Here is an 18724-nt window from a genome sequence, read left to right as displayed (position 1 = left end):
TATTCTTAATGATGTTTTATTTTTACAGACACAGTATTTTTGTTTCCAAAAAGGAAGAAATATTCAAAGCTTTTTTCCCCTCATAAATTTCTGCATCTTAAATGCATTGATCATGAAAAAAAAATTCTTCTGGTAAATCTCCCATAAGTTAACCTGAAAATAGGTGTTTAGCTCTAATGATATTTCAAATTGTTCATTTGTAATGCAAAATGTAAAGAACACATGTAAAGTACTGATGATATTTTCTCTAATTAATCATTGTTACCAAATTCATCACCTCTCTTGGAAACCATTTTGAATTATCACTATTCACATGCAGATTTATGACTTTTCTAATTATAATGTGCAGGTCTCTTTCACTGAATAATGCATTTAACTCTTCCATCGAATATTAAAGTTTAAGCTGTTAGCATTCTTTGTAATATTTTAAAATATTTCAAGGGTAGGAAGTAGTGAATGTAGCAGTCCTGCCAATGAAGAGAAAATCTACTGCTAACTTAAAAAAAAAAAAAAAACAAGCAAATTGAGAGTGTTTAGCATTAATTCCGGGGACAAGTGTGGGATCCTATTTTATTCTACAGCTGACAGTAGTAGAATAGAAATAGCCACAATTGATTTACAAAAGTTCAGAGGAGAACCAAAATGCTCTGCATCAGAAGGGAGCACAATTTTCTTTCACCTCTTTTGCTTTCTGTGCTGTCTCTCCAACTAATCTGTACCATGTGATCACCATCTGGGAAATTTGGAGTCTATCAAGACTGCCAGTCAAATGTCAGGTGTGGATTGAGCATGTACAGGGTGCCTGACATTGTCCTAAGCATTTGGATTAGGATAAATGAACATCTCCCAGTCCACAAGGAGAAGAGAAAGATGCTCCTTCAAAATGATACACAACTTACTTTACCAAGATCCAGGAGCCCTGAAATGATCACTGAGAACAGCTGGTATATGTTCCTGGAAAGCTTTGTACTTAAAAGATGTCCATTCAAATTCCAGCTTTGCTACTTGCTACTTGCATGACCTTGAGTAAATTATTTCACCTCCCTAGGTCTCTATTTACTCATCTGCTAAATTAGGAAGGTGAATTACTTGATCTTCTAAATCAACAATTTTACTTTCCATTGAAAGGAATTGGGGGCAGGGGGGTGGTGTAGTGGAAATAATTCGAGAGGAAGTGTAGGGTAATCGACAGAATTGGTTGTCCTTGAAATCAGAACCAAGAAAGAATCTAGTTTGAATCCTACATTTGCAAAGTGATAGGCTTGTGATCTTAAGCAACTTACTCTATCTCTGTAAGTCCCAGAATCATCTATAAACCAAACATTATTACATCTGTAGCATGTACCTAGGAGGGTTATAGTGAAGGTTCAATTAGATAAACTACATGAAGTGCTGTGTAGTGCATAAAGTATTATATAAATACAAGATCAGTCCAACTATCCATACAGGAATACAAAAGTGGATAAAGAATGCTTATTTCCCTGACTAGTATATAGTTGGCTGAATAGCTGATTTATCAGTATACATATGTTTATGTGCCTATCTATCTATATGGAAGATGATAAAGAACAACAATTATCTGAGATGAGGAAAAAAAGCAGGCTAGATTGTATTTGGGAAACTATGCTCAATTACCCCCAAGCTTTACCCTGTATATAAATCTAGCTTGTATTTGTTTTTGTTTTTTCTTTTTAGCAATCAATAGTCTTCCTCAGAAAGTATATGGCTAAAATAAGGAATTTTTACAATTTTTCTTTTCTTTCTTTCGGTTTTTTGTTTTTGTTGTTTTGGTGAGGCAATTGGAGTTAAATGACTTGCCCAGGATCACACTGCTAATAAATGTCAAGTGTCTGAGGCTGGATTTGAACTCAGGTCCTCCTGACTCCAGGGCTGGTGCTCTATCCACTGCCCCATTTTACAATTTTTAAGGAATCAAAATTATGAGTTACTCAAAAAGCAAAGGAAATATAATTGATGGGAGGGATTTGCAATATATTACCAATAATTAATTATAATAAAAAAGTTACACACAAAAAATACCAATAAAAATATGTATGAATAGAAAAGAAGGTATAATAACATATGGACAGGGGCAGCTAGGTGGCACAGTGGATAGAGCACTGGCCCTGGATTCAGGAGGACCTGAGTTCACCTGAGTTCAAATCTGACCTCAGACACTGGACTCTTACTAGCTGTGTGACCCTGGGCAAGTGATTTAACCCTTATTGCCCAGCACAAAATAAATAAATAAATAGATAGATAGATAGGCAGATAAATAAGTAAATTACATATGGATAGTCCATTTGCTACATAAATATCCCCACAATGTCAAGGAACCTAGAGGAAGGACTTACAGCATGTTGAGTAGATTAAGCATAACAAAATATAAAATTTTATATATATATATGTGTGTGTGTGTGTGTGTGTGTGTGTGTGTGTGTGTGTGTGTGTACGTATGGTGTGGTAAAAAGTACGCCAGTTTCTGAAGGACCACCCTTTCGGGGAGGCCGTGATGAACAGCCCTGCACTCCACCTCCATCTGTTAGGCACTCCACTTTCAGGGTTTGAGCTTAAAAAGCAAGGAGAGAATGGAAGTGAGGTCTCTTGTCCACTCTCCTCATCCGCTGACTGGGGCTGCACACACAGACACTGACTGAGGTTCTACTCGTCCCAGTTCGCTGTAACGGCATGTGCTTGATGTGGCTCTCAGCTATCAGAGGTGGCCTTGGGTTTTTGGTGAGCCCTATACGGGTTTTTGGTGAGTTTTATATGGAATATAGACTAAGCTTAGATTTAAGACTACTTGTTTGTATTTCTACTTTCCTATCTCTTTAATCAACATCACCTTGTAATTTCCAAACAATAAAAGCTCTAACTAGAGACCAGAGACTTCTTTAACTTAGTGATCTGGGAGATAAATAAGGGAAAGGTTAAAGGGGAGTTTAGTGCTCTTGTATCCAATTTTAAATCTCACAATGGATTATACTCAACACTAGTGGAGAAAGGACCTTATATCTATGAGATTATAAATTTATTGAAGTACTTAATGCTAGCTTTTATAATTATCTACCCAACTGTGATAGTACCATGCTTAATATGAAGATTGCCAAGTCATTCTGAGATGTGTAATGTTTTCTAATGTGATTTGGATGGTTCCAGTTAAAAAAATATTCTCTCACTATGGAATTTTGAATACATTATGTGTGGGATTCCAAGGCATAGTGGAAAAATACTGGCTGTGGAATCAGAAGACCTGGGTTCAAATCCTGTCTTTTTTGATTACTACTTTTTGATAAATAATAAACCACATAATCTTGCTGGGCCTTAGTTTCCTCAGCTACAAAATAAGGATGATGTTCCCTGAGGTTCCTTCTAGATCTATCATGACCCCATGATTGAACATGGGCAAAGATTAAAGAGAGAATTGTGTTTCCTTAAACAGGAAAGAACTGAATTCTAGAATAACCAAGGAAAAGGAAAAGGAACTAATTCCAATGACCAGACCTAGAAGAAGACTTTCAGCCAGATAAAGGGAGAAGGGACGTAAGAAAGATAAAGGCTTTGTTTCTTTCACTTTGCTTGCAGGAACAGGGCTATGCTTTGTATTTTTGAGAAAAATTTGGCATTCCCAGGAACCCCTGTCCTAAGGTTTAATGATTTTTTTTTTTATCAGACTTGGGATTTTGTTCTTGTAATGAGCTCTCAGTGAGGAACATCTCTCTTTTCTTTGAAATGTATTGGTTTAGAGAATTACCTGAGGCACGGAAATGTTAAGTGACTTGGTTCAGTGACCTAAACCTAGGTCTTTCTGACTCCAAGGTCAGATTTCTATCCCTTTGTCCATTTTTTGCTTTCTATTTTCTGTTGTGTTACTGATAAATACAAAAATTGAATCCTGAGTCTGCTAGGTTTATAGTACCTCAAGGACTTGAGATGTAATTAAAGGGGAGAGAGTGAAAGACCTTTGTACAGATTAGTTGATGAAAATCATAGTGTCTTTCTTCCACTCTTCTTATAATTTGTCTTCTCCTCTGAAGGTATTTTTTTCTCTTTTCTATACAACTCAGCTAACCAGATGTGGACTTGGACATACCAAAACCACTTTGGGCATCGGTTGCACCTACTAAAAATGATTAGAGTAGGTTAGGTGATTCCTAAAGTCCCACTGAACAACAAAAAATAATAACAATGATCCTTACTTCTTTTTGAGCACTTTTTATTTATCTTAGGACTAGCCTCCTAGTTGGGAAAATAAATTTCTAAATTACCAATTATGTGAACAAATGTGAATTGATAACTTAACAAATAATTAAATAGAAAGGGTAAGAGAACAGTGCATACTCCTTTGCCTGCATTAAGGTTTTATTGGATCTTGTGCTTTGGATGTTTTTGTTATTTTTTTGTTTGTTTGTTTCCATATTCTGGCAAGAAAATATATAGCAGTAACCTTGTGATTTATCATTTCTGAAAATAGATATGTTCCCAAAAGGACAATGACACCAATAAAAAAAAATAAACCTGACTGCAAATGCCTCTGTCCAGGAAATAAGAGAACATTAAGTCAACTGAAATTATTTCTGGTATTCATTTTTCTAAGCTTTTATTGGGCTGGTGACTTATGGTAGAGCTTGATGAATACTTCAACTCTTGGTGCCTGGACAAAGAAGATTAAAAGACTCTTCATTAGATCATGCTGATTCTCAAGTGAGGAATGAAAATTTGGAAATGAGAGAAAGCATATTAATATTACATATGGGGACATACAGGAATAAGATGAAAATACTGATGGGTTTTCCCAAAAGTCTAGCTATAAAAAAAGGTTTGTGTTTGTTTTTTAATTTTTGTTTTTACCCCTGATTTTAGTAAATTTGGCAGCTATGGAAAATCTTTCAAGGAAAATAAGAGGCACAGTATATAGAGTACTGGACCTAAAGTAAGGAAGACCTAAGTTCAAATCCACACTCAGACACTTACTCGCTATGTCACCATGGGCAAGTCACTTACCCCTGTTTGCCTCTGTTTCCTAATTTGTCAAATGTGCTGAAGAAGAGAATGGCAAACCACTCCAGTAGAAAATCCCAAATGGTGTCACAAAGAGCTGGACACAACTCAACAAGAACAACAAAGGGGATACAAAATGCCATAAGTCCTAGTTTGTTTACTGTGTGGATAAGAGTACACACCTGAGTGTCCTTTAAGTTGAGGACTGGGGTTTCTTCTTGTGAGTGTCTTCTCCATCTTTGTCTTCCAGAACTGAGTTTCTTTGATGAATTTTTATCTGCAGGTGGCTTGTGATTCTGCTGAGCAATGACTTGAAGTGAACTCCTTGGAGTCTCTACCAAATTAATAGCCCCCTTCCATTTTTCTGAACTGAATTTTCCTGAAATTCACATAGAAAAGAAATAATGAGTGGAATCTCCTTTTAACCACTATGAAAATGTCTAAGCCAATGTCAAGTTCTCCTTGGCTAGGCAATTTCACTGAACAATAGGTCAGCTATAAGTTCTTAGAAGTATTTTTAGTATATAAATCATTTGTGAAGCTTTTAGTTGTAGACCCTGGGCAAGACTTACAATGATCAACATTAACTAAACAATGCAAAAATTCCAAACATAAATGCTTTGCTAATAACAATCATCTGCATGAAACAAGGAAGTATAGCTGTTGAGGCAAAGTTTTTACCTATATACTTGTTCCTTTAGACTGTAAGCTTCTTGAGAGAAGTGGCTATTTTAATCTTGCTTTGTATCCCCAGCACTCAGTACAGTATTGACACTTAATCAGCTTTTGTTGACTCACTGACTGCTACCACTGCCCAGGGAAAGGAGAGGGTGATTTCCTCCCAGACCACACCTTTTTCCTCCCCTTGGATAATCTTGGGGTGGGTCGTAATCAGTGTCTTTCCTCTGAGATTACTTTCTATCTATTCCAGCTAGAAGGGGAGGTAGGGAGGTAGGTATATAGGTACATAGGTAGATAGATAGATTAGATAGATTAGATAGATAGATTAGATAGATAGATAGATAGATAGATAGATAGATAGATAGATAGATAGATAGATAGATAGATAGATGATAGATAGATAGATAGATAGATAGATAGATAGATAGATAGATAGATAGATAGATGATAGGTAGATAGATTAGAAAGATGATTATATGATAGAGATTAGACAAATAGATTATAGATAGATACATATAAATGTGGGTATTTATGTATATACATATCTATTTCTATATATTATATACTTGTATATACATATATTCTGTATTTGGCATTGTTACTTATATGTCATCACCTCCATTAGAAAGTGAGCTACTAGGTAGACCATAATTTTTTTCTTCTTTGAATCTCCAGTGCTTAGAACAGTGCTCAGAAATTTGTAAGGGCAAAACAAATGCTTCTGACTAAATGAATGACTAGTACTTCTTAATACTTATAAATAGTAATTTTTAATAAAATCATCACCATAAAATATTCTAATATATACATTGTTCATCAAGTCCCAAGTTAAAGAAAGCTTCAAGAAGACAGAGTTTAGATCTCTGACCTCTATGAATTTTGTGTATTACTTCACTATCTATTGACATCTTCCACTAATACCCCCATTTCAACCCTAGACAATTAGTATATGGTTATAAAATACACAAAAGTCATGATCAATTGGGTATTTTATGTTGAGGGAAGACATTTTCAAAGAAATGGATTAAAGTAGAATTTATGAAGAAAATAAAAGAACAAAAACAAATTAAAAAAACCAAAACAACCTGGGGGCAGCTAGGTGGTGCAGTGGATAGAGCACAGGCGCTGGATTCAGGAAGACCTGAGTTCAAATTCGACCTCAGACACTTGACACTCACTGGCTGTGTGACCCTGGGCAAGTCACTTAACCCTCATTGCCCAGCAAAAAAACAAACAAAAAAAACAACAACCAGAAGTGTGATAAAATCATCAAATTGAGTTGGGTTGAAGCCAGTTCCAGACACATTTCAGGGAGACTTAGTTTTCAGCGAAGTTCCTTCAATAAGTCAATGAATACTGATAAAAAATAGACCATTCCCAGATAAACAGAACAAGAAATAAAGAATTTAAATAGTCAAATCTGCTGGGGTTGGGGCAGAGAAATCGAACAAAAAACAAATGAATTCTCATAGGAAAAAGACAAAAGAAAACCTGGGGCCAAATGGATTTACAAGCAAATTCTATCAAACATTTAAAGAATGATTAATTCTAATATTATACAAACTATCTGCAAATATAAGAATCAGAAGGTTTCTATCAACTTCCTTCTATCATGGAAGTAGGTTCTTTATACCTAAACCAGAGAAAGTCAAATGGATAAATAAAACTAGGTCAATATCACTGAGGTACAATCCTGCAAAAGTTTTAGGTAAAATATTAGCAAAGCTATCTACCTGACTAGGAGACAGACTGCTCAACCACTTCCATTTACACCAGCAAAACCCTGGCATTCTTACTAAGCCAAATAATCATATAGAAAACTATTGAGAAAATGAAGTAAGTACTTCCATACCATAGAAAACATCAGCCAAATGTCAGCAGCAACAAGTAAAGGGAACTCTGTGGTAAAGTGACCAAAAATACAAGGAGCAGGACACCTATGACTTGCAAGGCCTAGTGTCATGAGACAGAGAGAACATAGGATTTCCCTGAGAATGCTGCACGGTGATCAAAAAATCCTAGAGTGGGGACAGTATAAATCAGCACAATCACCAAAGTGAGATCAAGAAAGGCAAAGCACTCCACCAAAAGTGTAACATGCCCCTATAGTAAAAATTATTGGAGTTTAGCTGACCCATTTGGGAGGGGCCACACCTGGCCCACCCTAAAGTTAAGTATGCTACTGAGGTCAGAAAGAGAAACCTCTCCATAGGCAGTTTTTGAAGTACCTCCCCTTTTGGGGGAGGAAGACTGAATGCTCACTGAGGGGAGTCTGAGTGGCTTCCAGAACACTCATGCTTCTCTTCTCCCTCCTCTGCCCTTTCTGGTGGCATGAGAAACTACCAGATGTCCCAGGTATGGTGAGTGAACACAAAAGCCCTGCATTCCTTTGAATTAGCTTACTTGGAAATGAGCCAGGGATTGTATAGATTTAGGTTAGAGCTAGGAGAATTAATCTGTATTTCTTTTCCCCTATTTCTTTATCTTTGATTTTAAAAAATTTTTTTTTTATTTTGTGGGGCAATGGGGGTTAAGTGACTTGCCCAAGGTCACACAGCTAGTAAGTGTCAAGTGTCTGAGGTCGGATTGGAACTCAGGTACTCCTGAATCCAGGGCCAGTGCTTTATCCACTGTGCCATCTAGCTGCCCTCTTTGATTTTTATTAATTTCACCTTTGTTGTTTGATTAATTCCCAAGTAATAAAATCTGATCCTTTTGTGAAAAAGAAGCTGTAGGGCTCGTTTCTTACTGGCCCGGGAGAAATATCTAAAAAGGCAGTTCGGGGGGGAGGGAGCTTTGAACCTAGAGGTCCCTCATTATTTCCAGGACCCCAATGTTTCAGGAAGTCACCCAATTAACTCTCCATATATTAAATTTGACCCCCACACCCCCTACCTCATGCCATCATTTCAAGAAGGTAGAAAGATAAGTAAGTGAAATAAATTAGCAAATTACACACACACACACACACACACACACATGCACACACACGCACACGCACACACACCACACAATAACCAATGCAAGCAGAGGCTTAAGGAATAAAATTAACAATGATTACATGAATAGCTAGAAGAAATGAAACGGGATAAAAAATGAGTGAAAATCATTTAAGGAAAGAATTGGAAAGAAAAATAGTATAGAAGAGATAGTGATAAATATTACCCTAGAAATGAAATCCTTGAAAACTTGAATAGGGGAAAAAAAACCCAGAAACCTAGAGAAAAACAAGAAATATTAGATAAAAATTAAGATCTTTCCATAAAATAAAAAGCAAGATATCTGATATCAAAAATATTTTAATTGTAAATCAAGTCAAAGAAATGTAATTTAAGAATCATTGGACTTCCTGAAAATATTTTTTTTAAAACCTGGATGCTATAATTCAACACATCACAAATGAAAACAGGTAAGATCAATTAGAACCAGATGAAAAAATGAAGAAATTAAGAAAGTACTCAATAATTACTTTCTGAAAGAAACCACAAAAAAAAAAAAAATCCAAGGAATTTGATAGTCACAAACCAGAACTCCTAAGGAAAAAAAAAGAAAAAGAAAAAAGAAACAAAATTCAAAGAAAACATTCAGCAAGCATCCAGAAAGAGGTAGTTCTAGTACTAAAGGACTATAATCAGTATCACATAAGACCTGGCAGCTTTTTAAAATGAGAGGAAACACTGGAATACAATACTGCAAAAGAGAAATGCTAACAACCAATAATAACTTGCTAGTTAAAGATGATTATAATTCTTCACCAAGGAGAAAAATGATCTTTAATAGAATAGAGGCCTTTCAAGTAGTTATGATGAAAAGACCAGAGCTGAATAGGAACAATGGAATACAAACACAAGAATCCAGAGAAATCTAGAAAGCCAAACTTATTTGAACAAAGGAAGGAGTTATATGATAAATACAGTGTTGACATTATACCAGAATCGTAATGTCTTAAAGGGGTATTGAAGAAGTTAAATAAGAAAAAAAACAATAGTCCTCAAGGTGAATGTCTTCAAGGGGTCTTAAGGAAATCAAATAAGAAAAAAATTAGTTCTCAAGGTGAACCAGTTCTGTTTTGAGACTTTGAAAAAGGGAAATAAGTGTGATGGTAAAATGAGAAAAGTTAAAGAACTTACTATTTCTCATAATTAGGAAACATTATAAGAAGAATGTATAAATATGGAGGAAGAGATGGAAAAAGTGGGTATCATGTAAGTATCACTTTTATTTGAAACAAAGAAGGGTTGTATACATACATATATATACATACATATACACATACATACATATATACAATATATGAGAAAATAATTATTAGTAATGGATTTCTAGGTGACACCCAGAAATGAGTTTCAGTCCTTTCTCTACCCCACTCCAGAAAGTTCAGCTCTTGCCTGGCATGAGTCCAAGGGAACAAAGGAAATGGAGATAGACTCCTTTGTCTACCTCAGTGAGGAACCCTACTGGACTTGGCCCTTCAGCTAGGATCTTTTCATTCTCTTCTCAGATGTCATCTGTAGAGTTCATTTTAATTTAGATGACCCTCAAGTCATGTCCATCAATGGAACTGAGTGATGCTAACCAATTAGCTTAAGTCAATGTATAAGAATAAAACCCTTGTCCACACCAGGGTCTAGCTCCTTCCATTCTCTTGCCATTCTCTCTGACCTAATTTTCACTTGGTGTACACTCTTCCTCTTAGGACAATGAAGGTCTGAAGGCCTGAGATCAGGAGAAGGGAAACACATGGTCAATACTTTATTGATATCCAATGTTAATTAATAATTAATGCTTACTTCCAAAACTGGTATAATAGCAATTAAAATATAAATATCAATCAATTAATTTATAAGGTATAGTAGTAGCAATATTTTAAAATACACCATATATATGTGTGTATGTATATATGTTTGTATGTGTGTATGCGTGTTTATGTATGTATACACACATGCATAATATCACACTTGGCAGGGCAAAGAGCAGAGATAGGAAGTATAGATTAAAAGGATAATAACTTAGAAATAAAACAGCTCACTGAGAGCATCTTGCTTGTTTATTTTTCTTTTTATATCCATTGCTCAGCACATAGAAGCCACTTAGCAAATGGTGGGTGAAAGGCTAACTAAGAAGGCATATCTCCCAGGCAACTGTTTTGAATGATCTCTTAGCCTCCCATCATCCCCTGAGGCAGGAGACAGCCTCTAGGATGTGGAGGGAAATAGGACTCTGTTAGGATTTTATATTGGAAGACATTGATCTTAATGCCAATGAGTTCAGCATCTATTAGAAATTTTCAGAGATCATGGCTTTAGTGAGGCAAACAGGACATCAATGTGGATTGTCATAGAAGGCAATTGAAAAGTTTATCAAACAACTTCTAGAGAAGAATGAACCTTAGAAGTGACCAGCCCAACATCCTCTACTCATGGTAATTTGCAAGGTACTGATCACCCTGGAGTTAACCCTGCTTACTGCCTACTTTTTGATTCAGCCCTATAGCCCTTTACCACCTGAAGCAGTGCTCTCTGGGGCTCATACCTGGCACTCTCTGATCTATGTTATCAGGTTCTTGTCCCTTCTCTTTGCCAATAAGTACATGTTTGAAAATAAGGAATTTGTTCCTCTATGTAATTATAATGAGCCACCAAGTGGTGATGGATACCTAGACAATGATGACTGATGGAAAACATATTTCAACCAACACAATTCCACCATCTGTTTTAAATACATTGACTGGGCATTGATTATAGGTCTCCAGGTAGTGCCAGCCTGGTCACAATTACCCTAAAATTTAAGAAACTTCAAGTTCTGCTGATCAAAACTGGACAGTATCTGACATTCAAGAATGTCAATGCTAGGATCCAGAGTTAACATCAGGTATCTCAGGGGAAATATTAGCCCAGTTGTAGAGTTGTTTTCCTCATCAGAATTTCCCTTTGTGTTTCCCATGGAGCAAACCTCTTAATAGAACAAACATGTCTATGTCAGCTTTTCCCTGTGTTCAGTTCCTTGCCATTTCCCAAAGATGTCTTCTTGAAAAGTTGCTTTTTTGCCTACCAACCACCTCTACTGGGGAGTAAGATGTGTACAGTGCATGACCCATTTGGCATTGGAAGTAGTGAGGGCATCATGTACTTCACCCCTCCTACTGAGTGCAGAATGCATTGTGGTAATGCAGGGGGAGCCAGAGGACATGGGCTATGCCAGTATGGATCATTGGAAGATAAATGTTTGATTAAGAGGAATAGATCCCTTGGTGATCTATAATGGAGCCACCAACTCAGAAATGTAGAGAAAAAGGATTCTGCCCCAGGAGAACCTGGTAGAACTGAAGAGAAGATCAGGTTGATTGGGTGGGCAGGGTGAGAAAAAAAGACTGAAACAACAAAACAAGAGGGATTAAAAGGGTCAGGAGGGGAAGAGAAATAAATGAAAAAGATTATATACTAAGAAGATAGTACATATTGCATCTTGGACATTTGAGATTGTCTGAACAAATTTATACTATACAAATACAATGGAATATCATTGTACTGTAAGAAATAATGAAAGAGATGGTTTCAGAGAATTTTGGTTAGAGTGAACCGATTCAGAATGAAGTGAGCAGAAACGAGAGAATAATTTTTACAAAGAAGATACTGAAAATATAAATAACAATGAAAGACAAGAATTCTGATCAAAGCAGTGACCAACAATTATTTTATATTTCAGATTATGAAGAATGCTACCCATTTTACCACCTCCTGACAGAGATGTGATAAACTCAACAGGCAGAATGAGACAGACATTTTAGACATATCCAATATGAAAAGTCATTTTTCTTAACAATGAACATTTGTTACAAAGCTTTTTTTTTTTTCCCTCATGGGGTAGGGAGAGAAATAAAGTCTTACTAATTGGAAAAATAATAATAATTTTAAAAACAAGTAGAGGGCAAAGCAGAGGAAATGTCAGCCTCATCAAAATCATTGTCATTTCCAATTCAATGTGTCTACAATTCTGCTGCTATTGGAAACAAGAGTCAATCATCAACTTTTGAATGTTAAACTTTTGGGACTTCAAGCATTCCTGTGATTCTATTAGTAATCTCATTTTCATGGGTAACTATGAACATAAATGACTATGCAGAATATAGTGGGCAAAATGATTGTGCCATTCATAGTTTCCAAGCTTGAAGGGTGGCTTGGCCTAAGTGACCAGTTCGATAGAGATATAAGGCTTCCAATTTCATCGATTGCAACCTAATGGTTAAACACCAACTCACTTCTGTTATGTTCCCATATTCCAAGCCTCCTAAGGATCTCTAAACTCCACACAAAGCAAACATTGCTGACCATTTATTTCAAGCTGGTGTGTACTTCACAATCTCCAATGCCATCTACCAGCCATGAAGAACAGGGTATTTGGAGGTGATGTTGAGGCCTCACCAGTCTTGGAGTCATTTTACAAGAATACCAGTATCAGTCTTCCATGTTTTAGTTGTAAGCATTTTATTTACTGTACAATGTTTATGGTACTCTAGATTTCATGCATTATGAAAAGTGAAGATTATCTGAAATCAATTTTATTGAGATATCAGCATAAAAGATCACAGAATTCTAGTAAATTATTAATAAGACAAAATTTTTCATGTTTCCAGTTTTATTCTGTCTACTGCATTTTATAGATTATTCCATAGTTATTGTGTTAGGAAAAAAGTTCATATCAGTATTAGTGTTTTCTTAATAATGAAGAAAAGTGTATTTTTAGCAATCTCCACCAAAAGATTATAGTTTTTGGTGGTTACAAGAATGTAAACTATTTCCCAAAGGTTCAGTGTTTCAACTTTCATATTTTTGACTTTCAAGCCTTTTTCTAGGAACATTAATCCCATGAAAGTTAATAATTGATTGTAAATTTCCCTATACACATCTCTCCATATCTGTTTTTCTGTCTCCCTCTTTGTGATTTCAGTGCTACAAAGAAAACTCTGCTCTTTATCTCCATATCCAAGATAAATCTGTAGACTCATTAGAATGAGGAGATGACTGTCCCCCTTCCTACAAGACTAACTTTTAGGATTCCTAACCAGCCTTTGGATGTCTCCTCTTCAGCTTGTAGAAGAATTGGCCCCTCTCAAAGATGGGAAGTCAAATGTTTGTCCTTTCCTCTCAAAGAGGACCATGACTTCAAGGTGATGTCATAACTGGCAGTGAATTGGATTTAAGTGAGGAAGGGTTGTGCAAGGTTACCAACCTCACTCTCTCCTGTAGAGTCATATATATCAAGATGACTGGAAATGGCACCAGATGTTAAGGCAGTTGGGGTTAGGTGACTTGCCCAAGATCACACATCTACTAAGTTTCTCAGGTGAGATTTTAACTCAAGTCCTCTTGACTCCAGTTCCACTTCTCCACCTAGCTGCCCATGGGAAGTCAAATAGATAATTCTGATTATATGAAACTAAAAAGTTTTTTTTTCACAAACCAAACTAATGCTGCAAAAAAATTAGGAAGAAAATAGGAAACTGGGCAGGGGGGGGACTTTTTTTTTTTTTTTACAGCAAGCTTTTCTGATAAAGGCCTGACTTTCCAATGTACAGGGAACTAAGCTAAATTTATAAAAATAAGAGTCATTTGCTAATTACTAAATGGTCAAAGTATATGAACAGGCAGTTTTCAGAAGAAGAAATCAAAGAAATAAATAGTCTTATGAAAAAATATTTTAAATCTCTACTGATTAGAGAAATGCAAATTTTAAAAATTCTGAGATAACCACTCAGCTTTTATTTTGCTAAAATGACAAAATAAAATAAAATGACAAAGACTAGAAGAGAGGTGGAAAAACTGGGATATTAATTCACTTTTGGCAGAATTGTGAACTAAACTAACTATTCTTGAGAACAATTTGGAACTATGCCCAAAGGGCTATAAAACTTCGTATACCTTTTGACCCAGCAATACCACTAATAGGTCTATATCTTACAGGGATCAAAGAAAAGAGAAAAGGATCTATTTATACAAAAACAGGTGGGCCACATGTCATGATATTCTAGTAGCTTTTTGAAAATTATTTTTCCTCATTTTTCACCATTTACAAGATTTCATTTTTCATTCATGATGTAAATTCATTTCCTATGTATACTGTATGTGATACAATGACATTGCAAATTAAAAACAAATTAAAGGAGTTATTAATTACTAAAACCCCTTTGTGACTTTTGGCCCACCCTATAGCTCTTTTGTGATGGCAAAGTATCAGAAATGATTGGATTCCCATCAACTGGGGAATGTATGAAGAAGTTGTGGTATATGCTTATGATGGAATACTACTGTGCTATAAGAAATGTTGAGCAGAATGATTTCAGAAAAACCTTGGAAGCGCTATATTAATTTAACCTCAGTGAAGAGAGAAGAACCAGGAGAACATTTTACACATTAACTACAATAATGTAAGGATGATCAACAGTGAAATTTAGCTATTTTGTTCAAGATAATTCCAAAGGAAACATGATGAAAAAAAAAAAAACATTCTATCCACCTCCAAAGAGAGTACTGACAAACTCTGAATAGAGATTGAAGCATACTTTTAAAAAACAAAAAAAAAACTTTATTTTTATTTTGTTTGTTTCCTTTTGCAATATGGCTAGCATGAAAGTGTGTTTTATATGACTTCACATGTATAATCAATATCAATTTCCTCACCTCAAGATGGAAGCAGTGAAGAGGGAAGAAGAAAATTTAGAACTCAATTTTATTTTTTGGAAAATGCTAAAAAAAAATGCACATAATTGGGAAATATTTAACAAAAAGAGAATTTTAAAAGAATTTGCCTCTCTCAAATGATCTGTTAGCTATGTATGCCACTTGATTCTTCAATTACCCCAGTTAATCAGAGAGCCTCATTCTTCAACCCTACAATTTAACTGGATATTTTATGGTTTTCTCGGTCTATAGAAGCATCCTATGGTCATGCATTGTTTTGCAAGGAGACTGTATACTAAGCCTGGAATTGGGATTTCTAATTTTTCTCTCCCATTATAAATTAGGAATTATATACTACCCATAATCTTTCACTTTTCTAACTTACATCCACCAATATGATAGTATCATTTGTAAAAATTATACAAATATTCAAAGAAGCTGCTATTTGGTCATTGTGAGGAACTTTGTCTGTGGGAACTCCCTCCCCCAATTTAGATTATAATCTATAATTTTTGTTGATAAAGCTTAAGGAGATTCATGAAGCAAATCTCACCAACATCACATGGCTGAGAGAAGTGATTATTTTTCTATTATATTAATAACCAATAATTAAATTAAGATTAAGGTTTTTCCTTTCTATCACCAGCTCCTCTAAGTCATTCAGTCAATCTCTGAAGGATAAGGCTGAATGATGAAATTGGCCTAATGCTCCTGATCTAGGGTGGGACCCCACCTAAGTGAGAGGCCTTACTTTTGTTTATAGTGTAAATAAAATCTAATCTAGGTGAATTCCAGCCCAAAGCTTCAAGTCTATACCTTTCATTCTGCAATGTCCAGAATGCTGCAGGTAGCTGAGTCTCATGATCAAGCCACTTTCTTAGCAGGAGGAGCTAAAGACTGTTAGCCTACCTCCTCATTAATACTTTTACCTTTTCATTAATTGTTCACCAATAAGGGTTAATTTTTCATCTGTCAGGGATACCCCCATTTCCAAAGGGATTAAGTATTAAGAGTTCCCCATGATTTTGTCTTTGGTTAACAAGAGAGACCACTGACCATCAATTTATTGACTATCAGCTAGTCTAATTAATAAATTAATTACCCAGAATATCTGTCTCTCTGGCTTTATATTAATCCCACGAAAAACTGTCAGTTGTGACATTTGAACCCAGGGCTTCCTGAATACAAGATTATCACCCCAGCCATTTTATCATACTAATTCTAAAATCATCATATGCAGTATTTATCTGAGTCCAGTGTTCAAAATTATAAGCTCCTTTCCTTCCCCATAAAAGAAGAAATTCTAGTTTCAGTTAAGGCTAAATACTGATTTTAAAACACTATCTTCCCTGCTCTCATTTCCATGTTATTCATGTTATATTCTTTTATAACACCTCTAGGAATGGAAGAAATGTTTTAATTTTTAACCCATACATATCTTCCATATAGTTATGAATAAGAATTTAAAATTAAATAGTACTTAACATTTTGTTATTAGGAAGAGAAAAAAGTCAGACTGAAATATTTCCAAAATTAATAAATGTTAGTGTTACTAATCAGCTAAAGTAAAATATTTAGTATTTGAAGTATTTACACCATGTACTATTCATTTATAAAGTCAAAAGAGATAAATCAATTCCTACATCTTTTTCTTTAAACCTATACTTAGTATGTTCTGATCAAGAGGTAGTAGGACCAAATTTACTGTTCAGCTACTATGAGCTTAATCATCTATTGCAGGTAATCACTAACATCTTAATTTTTCTTTTAGCCAGTTAAATTAATCTAAGTTAATCTCATTAAGTCTAACTCTTTCTTGCTTTGAGGAATTTTACTTTATTATCATTAGGTTCCACTTCAACACCATACATTATGCAAGCAACATAATAATTTTATAAAAAATATGCTTTGCTAATGAAATGTTTGAATATTCCCTTTAGGGAAGATTTCATTACATCTTTCTGGGAGAAAAACAACAATAAATAATAAGTGTAAGAAGCAATTCTGTTTGTGTGGGAAACAGTCCTTAATTGAATCTCCTTGGTCTGTTGATTTGCAGCCCTATAACATTTAAAAAATGCATTCATATATTCCCCCACATAAGATATCTAAGTGGGACAGTGGATGGAGTACCAGCCCTAGAGTCAGGAGGATCTGAGTTCAAATGTGGCCTTAGGCACTTATTAGGTATGTGACATTGGGTAAGTCACTTAACCCTATTTGCCTCAGTTTTCTCATCTGTAAAATGATCATGGGAAGGAAATGGCAAGCCACTCCAGTATGCTTGCTAAGAAAGTCCCAAAAAAGGGTCATAGAGAGTTAGACACAAGTGAAATGACTCAACAACAAAAATACTCCCACATGAAACAATGTCTTATTTTTCAGCATGTGTCAAGGTGAGAGCATAGTGAGTCAAGTATTAATCTTGCAATGAAGAATACTTGGGTTTAAATTCTACCCTTTATACTTATCAGTCATATAACTAAGAACAAGTTATTTTACCTCTCTGAACCTAGTTTTCTCATGAGAAAAATGGGTATAACATCTTCATACTTTATTTCATAGGATTGTTGTGAAGCCCCAATATACATACATACATTTACAGATGTACACATATACATTTATGTTGTGTTTTGCAAACTTTAAAGTTCGATATAGATGCACACATACATACATATACATCTGAGTATGTGGATATAAAGGTATACAGGTCTGTATGCGTATGGTTTTGTATGTGTGTATATATCAAATAAAAGATAGCATGGCATGGTGAATAGAGTGTTGAGGTTAGGATCACCAAATTCTAGTCCCACCTCAAACATTTATTAGGTATGTGACCTTGGGCAAGTAATTTAATCTCTATGCACTTCACTACTCCCTAGCATTTGTCTACTTAGTCACAGATAATTAAATTATGAATGACAAAAGAAGTTCCCACCCTGGGATTTTCCCCATGCAGATGAAATCACAGATCCTTTGTACTATATAGAAAAGTCAATAAATCTTAAGAAATTTAACAATTAAACAGTTCCTAGTATTGTCTTTGTTCAATTAAACTGCTATAAATGTATCAGTGATTATGTTAAAAAAAATGGAGAATACCCTTCCCCAGAACACATCCCCATACTAGAATTAGAATTAATTTTTACTGGTCTAACTCAGATATTCAGGGCTGGACTAGCTGTCATCCCAGTAGTCATCTTCCTCATGTCGCATGTGAATACTCTAGGCCATTAACCTTCAACTATAGCAAATATGAAACCCCCATGAAGATACAAACATGAAAACAGACCGTCTCTAGCAATATTTCCTGCTGGTCACTGCTCTATGGTTCCAAAGGTTTGTCATGCTGGGGTGGGTGTAGG

General features: G+C 35.3%; 1 pseudogene; it reads left to right on the top strand.

Moving 5' to 3' along the window:
- Positions 1 to 2688: 2688 nt before the first annotated feature.
- LOC122728719 lies at positions 2689 to 11968 on the top strand (annotated as a pseudogene).
- The last annotated feature ends 6756 nt before the right edge of the window (positions 11969 to 18724 follow it).

This window comes from Dromiciops gliroides, chromosome 5 (genome assembly GCF_019393635.1).
Source record: "Dromiciops gliroides isolate mDroGli1 chromosome 5, mDroGli1.pri, whole genome shotgun sequence".
Classification (NCBI taxonomy): Eukaryota; Metazoa; Chordata; class Mammalia; order Microbiotheria; family Microbiotheriidae; genus Dromiciops; species Dromiciops gliroides.
This window is presented reverse-complemented; position numbering and strand designations above follow the sequence as displayed.